This window comes from Sycon ciliatum, chromosome 1, assembly GCF_964019385.1.
Source record: "Sycon ciliatum chromosome 1, ocSycCili1.1, whole genome shotgun sequence".
Classification (NCBI taxonomy): domain Eukaryota; kingdom Metazoa; phylum Porifera; class Calcarea; order Leucosolenida; family Sycettidae; genus Sycon; species Sycon ciliatum.
The window spans coordinates 20,528,799-20,536,725 of record NC_088643.1 but is presented as its reverse complement, the minus strand read 5'-3'; the positions used below and the strand labels follow the sequence as shown (position 1 = coordinate 20,536,725).

Sequence of the window (7,927 nt, the reverse complement as noted above, 5' to 3'; positions counted from 1 at the left end):
GGGGAGCAAACCTTTCTTACAAATCATCGCCGAAGTCGCAACCACTACTTCGTATTATTATTATTATTATTATATATGTCTCTTTCCCTCAAACCAGTTAATATTATTATTATTATTATTATTATTTGTAAGAAAGGGTTTGCTCCCCACACCGGAGCTCGCGCTATTCCGCCGACTTTACTTGACACTTGACTGACTCACGACTGCCATCCAGAGCACACGAGAAGCCCATCGAACCTTCGACTCGGCAAACCTGCAAGAAAGCACCACTCCCTGCTCAATACACAGTGTTTTGGGGAATTCACCCCTCATCAGTTGAGCTTGAGTAGGCTGAGGAAGATTGTGCCTGAAGAGCACCACTTATATAGTGCTCTCCAGGTACAAACATCACCAGGGATACAAACTTACAGAGACGCTCCGCTTCCAGCGCGATAAACACCTCGTGAACACCAGATAGCAGCGTGAGTCAGTGTCGCTCCTGGACGGTGAGACCAGACGTTGAGGACCCTCGGTCATTCGCAACGCTGTCACCTCCAAACCAACTAGTCGCAAGCCCGCGCTGGGCACAACAGTACGAAGTAGTGGTTGTGACTTCGGCGATGATTTGTAAGAAAGGGTTTGCTCCCCACACTGGAGCTCGCGCTATTCCGCCGACTTTACTTGACACTTGACTGACTCACGACTGCCATCCAGAGCACACGAGAAGTCCATCGAACCTTCGACTCGGCAAACCTGCAAGAAAGCACCACTCCCTGCTCTGCTCTGGATGGCAGTCATCAGGGAACACTTGTCACACGTTCACGAGAGTGAAGTGTGACAAGTGTTCCCTGATGTGTTCAACGTGTTTGTCTACAACTTGCAGCTGTTTGTTTTTGAGTTTTTAACACTTTAATCATTTTAACACCTATGTTGAAATGTTGACTTTTTCTTTCTTTCATTCTCTATATAGTTATGTGTTTTTCTAATTTCCAACATTCCCTGTACTATCCTGAAGAGAAGGGAAAGAAAACGTTTGATAGAAAAAGTGTCTACTGAATTGTGTGGATTTGCGTCGTTGCCTACGAATACGTATTACGAAACTGTTTTTCCCACCGCCTCCAAACTACTGTTTGAATTATTATTATTATTATTATTATTATTATTATTATTGTAAAGCTTTCCTTTTGATCTTGTCTCATAGTGTTGTGACCTTTCCACAATATTGTGTTGCATAATTGTTTAATATAAGGCGTTCGTACGACCAGTTATGGAGTATGCGCCTCTTGTATGGATGGGAGCTGCGCAGAGTCACCTCCAGCCTCCGCGCGCTTCATGCTATCGGCCCTGGGGCACGCCAACCCAGCCTGGCCATCCGCCGCACTGTAGCCTCGCTTGCCTGCCTGTACAAGCTGCACTACGTGCCTGGTTCTCCGCAGCTGCTCTCTGTGTTGCCACCGCGCCACATCACCTCTACCAACCCCAGAACTCGCAGCGAGCGCGGTGCTGTCAGTGGCCATGACCACCAGCTCCAACATCAGCTGCCTGCATCTGCCGCGCTGGCACTGAAGAGCTCGTTCCCACAGTGCAGCATTAGCGATTGGAATTCCCTCCCTGCCGCTCTCCTATCCCAGCCTCCCCACAGCAAGAGAATGCAATCATTCAAAACGCATGTTTACCGCCATCTGCGCAGCACAAACTGGCTCTGGGCAGTAGATTCCCTATTAATAGTATGATGCTAAGACAGTTTTCCCCCACAATCGTTTGTGTTAAGCCTTGGGTTTTTGCATCTTTCTTACCTGTACAGCTCTCTCTTCTTTTTTTTTCATTGTTTTTGGTGGGTGTTTTTGGCCGTGACGCCGAGACCTCAGGTCGGCAGAGTCATCAACGCCCCACCATCACTGCTGCGTCTTGGTGCAGCGCCTGCTCATTAGATGTCACGTTTGTCCTAGTCTCTGTACCATTGTCTTTCCTTATTCTTTTCGAGCGGGTTATGTGAACATAGTGAAAAACAAAAAAAACATCGCGAGTAGCGCGAGTGGCATCGCGAGTAGCGCGAGTGGCATCGCGATTCGTACAACAATATGGGAAAGGGGAACCTTTTGCTGCAGTGAATGGACACATGCACTGCATGTAAACATTCACGGTAGCGAAAGCCAAGGGCATGCAGCAGCTGTAGCAGGGGAAATGGACATCCTGACCTGGACAGTGTGACCTGGTGACAGACACGACAAATTTGCTTGAGCTCGATTCATCCAGGAAAGGAGACATCAGGAGCTAATATTCTTCGGGTGGCGCCTATGACTGGTAAACGTTCTCAAGCAAAGACATGAAAAAAGAAGAGGATGTTCGTAGCTGGGCAGACCGATGTTTTTAACAAAGAACAGAACTCTTACTTACTTGCGAACAGGCCAACTGGTGACCTTTGGTTGCGTCTGAAACTTACTTGTTGATTTTGCTCTAGCCGTGGTAAGCAAGGTTCCAAGACTTGGCCCCTTACTCCCTTGTCTAGATAGCCATGACCAGAAATTACTTGGGCAAAGGTCCTCGACGCGAGAACAAGTACTTCGAAGTAGTATTGTCGTTGTCATTCAAAACTTCAAAAGCGCCACGAGTGGAACATGATACCCAAGTAATCTTTCAATTATTTTCGGGTGAACACCTCCGTGGATTTCCTCCACTCTTGGCACCTGTAGTCCACATGGGCTGGCAAATTCAATGACGTCTTCAAAAGGGAACTTCGATCTTGCCAGGCACTAGGCGATGTACTACGAAATCTAGGTGACGATTCGGATTGTCCATTTTTGAGCTGGAAGAAAGTGCTTGGGAAAACTAATGTAGTAGAGAACAGTGTAGTAAACGATGAATGTGTTCGAAGGAACATTTTTAGCAATCGCCCAGCATCATAGAGGGATGCGTCGAAGTAGGTCTGCCCTAGCTGGTCTTCTTCCTCATACACTTCTTCGCCATTCAGTCCTTCTTTTCCATCCTGATTTACTTGCGATTTTTTTCCGGTGTGGATGGTCACGGCTGGTCGGCCGCGTCTAGACGTGCACGTGATCACCTGCGCAGTGGGCTGCGCAGTGCGTTTGCTGATATCCCTATGCTTAGTCTGTGAGAAAATACAATGTTCACAAAACCACCAGCATGCATTTTGTGAATAATCTTTTGCCAGTATAGTAAATGTGTGATGACTGTTGTATTCCTCGCCCGCCGAGCGCTGCGAGGTAGATGAGAACTGATTTTACGCACAACATTTTCGTTTAAAATTAGGCATCTTCCGCGTTCTTCATCATCCTTTCGTTTCCTGCCTTCTGCGGTCAGTGTTCGAGTCTCACCAGTTTCCCTGCTCCTTCCTTTCCGTGGATCTTCATAACTTTTTCCGTGATGTGCCTGCCGTCCTCACATAATGCCAAATCGCGATTGGGGATGTACTCCCCGTTTTCTCCCTCACTACTGCGTCCGTCGGCGCGAGGGTTTTTCTTGTCTGGCTCGGTCCTTTAAAATTAATCTTACGGTCCCAAGTGGTTCCGCATCATGGCCCATTTCTGTTATGCGCATGCATATCTTTTCCATTTAGACACTCTGTTCTCAGTTCTTGGTCCATGCCTCAATCGCGATCCGCTTCATATCTGACAGCTGCGGCCAACTACACTTCAATTTTAGTTATCGCTACTGCAGTCTATGTATCTGTGTGTGTTTTAGTGTATGTGGAGTGAGAGTAGCAAGTTATATTCTAACGCAGCTGGTTGAAAGATGCTACAGATTGTTGCTGCGTCATAATACTTTCGACCCTTGATATTTGTACATTCTTCTGTTTGCCGATTAAGTCTCTTCCCATTGCTGCAGTTGTCATACAATGCATTTCGTATGACAGTACTGGGACATGTACGTAAATGGATAAAACACCGCATGAGGGTGTGTGCTTGGATGTGAAAGTGAGATATCTTACATTCTTGACTTGTGCTTGCAGGGATGAATTCATTGATGACATCTGTTCCTCCATTGCAAGGAATTTAATAGTGTTCTGAAATTAACATCACAGTACACATCCATGCAACACGCACATGGTTACAAGTCATATCTCATGAAGGTTTTCTTCGTTTAGAGAATCCGGAAACGAATGGAAAGAATGATTGTAAGGTAACTAGACTCCTAATATTCAAGGTCAGATATTCCAACACAATGGTGGATTGACGGGGCAAGATAATTATGGTTTGGTGAAGCAGCATGACTAGCGTGTGCTTCTGCTGTTCTGGTAGAGCACACAGATAAAATTAATGGCAGTGCTACTGGCACTTGAGTTGTCCGTGTGCAGCATACATTCGAATAGATTAAAAAAAACAACAAGGCAAATGCTATCTCCTTCAGGATCCTTGTGAGGCAAACCCCGAGAACAATTTCGTTCTTTTCGTTCCCATCTTTAAATCGAAGTTGTGCATTTCTTGAACACTTCCGAGACCATATCTGAGAAGTCAGCAAATCCGTGCTCAGCCTTGTCTACGTTGTTCGCTCGCATTTTCCTGGCAGTCTTCTTCGGGAGCTCAGATGCTGGCACACCGGCGGTAATAATGAAGGAAATGTCTGCCCCATTGTCGTGTGAAACTGCTGCTTTTTACTTGGTTCGTATTGTTTGGTTTGGTTTTTACAGCTGCTTATTGGCAATCTTAATTGTCGTAGTCAAAATGCAATATTGTTTCCCTGAGGCATTCGGGTTTGCATTATTCTTGTGCGCTTAGCTTCTCCTCCAATTGATCTTCGAATCTATTGAATCCACATAAGTGGTTTGATGTGTTGCTTTACGTCCTTGATTAGAAGTGTGACGATGCTGTTTAGAGACAGCCCACACATTTTGAAATTTGAAGTTCTCATATTCTTTCAAAATCAATATCTTTTTTTCTCCTCTGGTAGTACGTTCCCTGAACGGACCGTGGTTCAACTGTAGGGGAAGGGAAAAAGACCCTAGTGCAATTAGTATGTGTGGAACGTGTTGTGTGCGGCCTTTTGAGTGAAACACTTGTCAGCAGCCTCTAGGTTTGGCCTTGTCCCATAGCTCAGTGGGTTAAAGCATTGCTCATGACAAGCAGGGTCCCAGGTTCCAGTCCTGGTGGGTCTGGCATTTTTGTCTACTCAAGCAGCTCACTTCGCCTTGTCCTTTGAAATTTGAAGTTCTGCCAATCTTTCAAGAAGGTGTCTTTTCCAAACTCCCAATCCTTTCTTTCGTTCATTTCATTAATCAATACAACATCTCCTGAATCGAGGACCGCACTTCCTGGCGAACTTGACACTTAACTGCCTTACGACTGCCACCCCGAGCACACAAAGAGCATGTCGCACGTTCCACTCGGCAAACTTTGAAGAAAGCACTCAATACACAGTGTTTAGAAGACCCCCCTTCATCAGTTGAGCTTGAGTAGGATGAAAATGATTGTGCCGGAAAAGGCGCCACTTCTATAGTGCTCTCCAGGCAAAACGAACGGCAAAGGCAAAGGCAAAAATGTCATCGCTAATACTGCCGAAATCGCAAAAGTTCATCTCCTGGATCGCCGTAAAACTATCAATAGTGAGAATTGGATGAAGGGTGGTAACACACCGCGGCTAACTAAAAACTACATTCAACTTCGATTAGGTACTTATTGCTGATATACTTCATTGGCACTATTACCTTAAAACCTTCTTCCTCCAGAGTAGTATTGAGTGACGCAAACCTTTCAGCAGAATGTTTCCTCATGTTGCGGAAATGTTCCTTGGTCTGTGGGAAAGAGTTAAAATATTATAATGAACGAGATAAGTCTGATTCCGCCTGCTTGCATCTTGTAGACAGACGGATGGAGACATTTTAGCTTATGTGGTGACTTTTTATAGGCCAAAGGAAGCAAGTGAAAAGTTTTGGGCCACCCTGCCATGATATCACAAAGATTTTTAATCTTTGATCCATTCTCTTGTAATCTTTCTGGTGACATGCCAACAATTTTGGAGAGTAAAATGTTAATGGCGGTAGTACTACGATACATCCATTTGGGTAGCTATCCCTGGAGTGAATCTCACCCGAAACTGACAATTAACATGCTTTTCGACGACCAAACAAGAGTTGAAAAGATTGCATTCTTTGTGGGTATCTTGGCCATTTGGCCTCAATGAACACCAGTATAAATTGTTTGAGCCTTACAATCGGTGTGCAAGGAATATAACGGTAATTGCTTACACTGTACTAGTATTTCTTTCCTTTCCTAACGCAAATTCTGCATTAAAGTTGAGCGTGGCCTCATTCAACTGGCAGCGGAAAGAGCGTTTCAAAGAGCCCTAGATTGTCAAAATCAAGCAAACAGAACGTAAGTTATGGTGGAAATGGTGGAGTGAACTGCAATTGTATATTTTCACCCGAACGATGGACCCTCAAAGGGTTAAAAGCGAATGAATGTTTCCCCACTAGTTTGGGCCCAGCTACATGACTGAGATTGTGAAATAAATGAACAAAATAGTCCAGAGTGGTCAAAAGGAAAAAGCAAAGAAAGAATTTCAGTGATTTGTTCACCACAAAATGTTCTTGCTGTGTGCAGTCACTTTACACATCAGCTTGTTTTATACGCAGATAATTATTATTTGTTCGCCACTCAGTTATGTGCTCTAACTCGTAAACGTCACAAGGAAGCATTCCTAGAGCCAACAAACTGTTAATCGGATGAAGTGTGTGCAGATGCACGATCGTGGAAAATTTCTGGGCATTCTACTTGCGATTTAAAAAAGGCAGTGTAATGCTAACATAGCAATTCTTCATTGCCGAGCCACCATGTACACAGAATAGCCATCCGTATATGCCAATCGTGCGAATGTAGGTCACGAATACAACAGCTTTACTTACCTTTTTCTCCTGTGCTTTCAGGGTTGAATTCAGTGACGTCATTTCTTCCTCAATTGAAAAGAGTTTCATCGTCATCTGCAGTAAAGGAAGTAAAAAAATTGTCTGGATTATTTCAATACAATAGCGTTCCTGAGATACTGCATTGTGTGGCTTTCTTCGTGCCCTTCGTCCTGGAGAGTAGCATTGATGGATGAAAACTGTTCTGAAGAATTTTGTTTCAGGGTTATAAAGTTGTGCTTGGATTGTGGGAAAGAAATGAAGATAGTGAAAACAAAGTGACCCTATCCCACCGGCTTGCACTTTGTAACCAAACTGGCACTGAGATCTAGTGTGTGCGATGACTTGTTATTGTCCAAAGGAACCCCATGACAAAATCTGGTTTGCCAGACGGATAGGTTCTCGTCGTTATCCTTGATCCATTCCCTTGCCTTCCTTTCTTTTCATTCGTGAATATTGCTAGAGAGTAGTATTCAATGATTACAGTACTCTATGCATCCATTTGGATTGGAAAGCTTAGAACAGAGTTGATCTGGTTTTAGTAACAATATTTCTTTACCTTATTTTCGTGTGCTTGAAGAGTTGAATTCATTGACATCATATCTTCCTCAATGGAATGATGCTTGATCAGGTTCTGCTGCTACAGCAGAAAGCATGATCCATTGAGATATAGCCGTATTTCAATTCATGCCATTCACATATGTAACTCGAGTATTGAGCCAATAATAAAGAAGTAGAAAGGAAAAGGACATCTGGAAACGAGTTAAGAGTAACTCTCCACCACTGTAACTAGATACTATTATACAGTCAGAAAGTGCAACAACTAGGCACAAAACTGACAGAGTACTGAGAAGGTGGAAGGCTATCGGTTAGCGCTACGGAGATGTGTTGAAGCTAGGTGTCAGGACGTCGAATGTCTCAGTACTCTGTCAGTTTTGTGACTAGTTGTTGCACTTTCTGACTGTATAATAGTATCTAGTTTCAGTGGTGGAGAGTTACTTTTAACTCGTTTCCATTATGTCCTTTTCCTTTCTAATTCATATTATGTAGTCTTTGTTAAAAAATATTCTTTGTCTCGGTAATGAATAGGCT

General features: G+C 44.0%; 1 long non-coding RNA gene across 1 annotated transcript; it reads right to left on the bottom strand.

Moving 5' to 3' along the window:
* Nucleotides 1-5,641: 5,641 nt before the first annotated feature.
* LOC135806892 (uncharacterized) lies at nt 5,642-7,496 on the bottom strand. The gene is made up of 3 exons (XR_010551333.1): nt 7,395-7,496; nt 6,839-6,913; nt 5,642-5,728 (listed from the first exon to the last, which is right to left on the bottom strand). It is a non-coding gene; the product is annotated as an uncharacterized LOC135806892 (long non-coding RNA).
* Nucleotides 7,497-7,927: the final 431 nt, after the last annotated feature.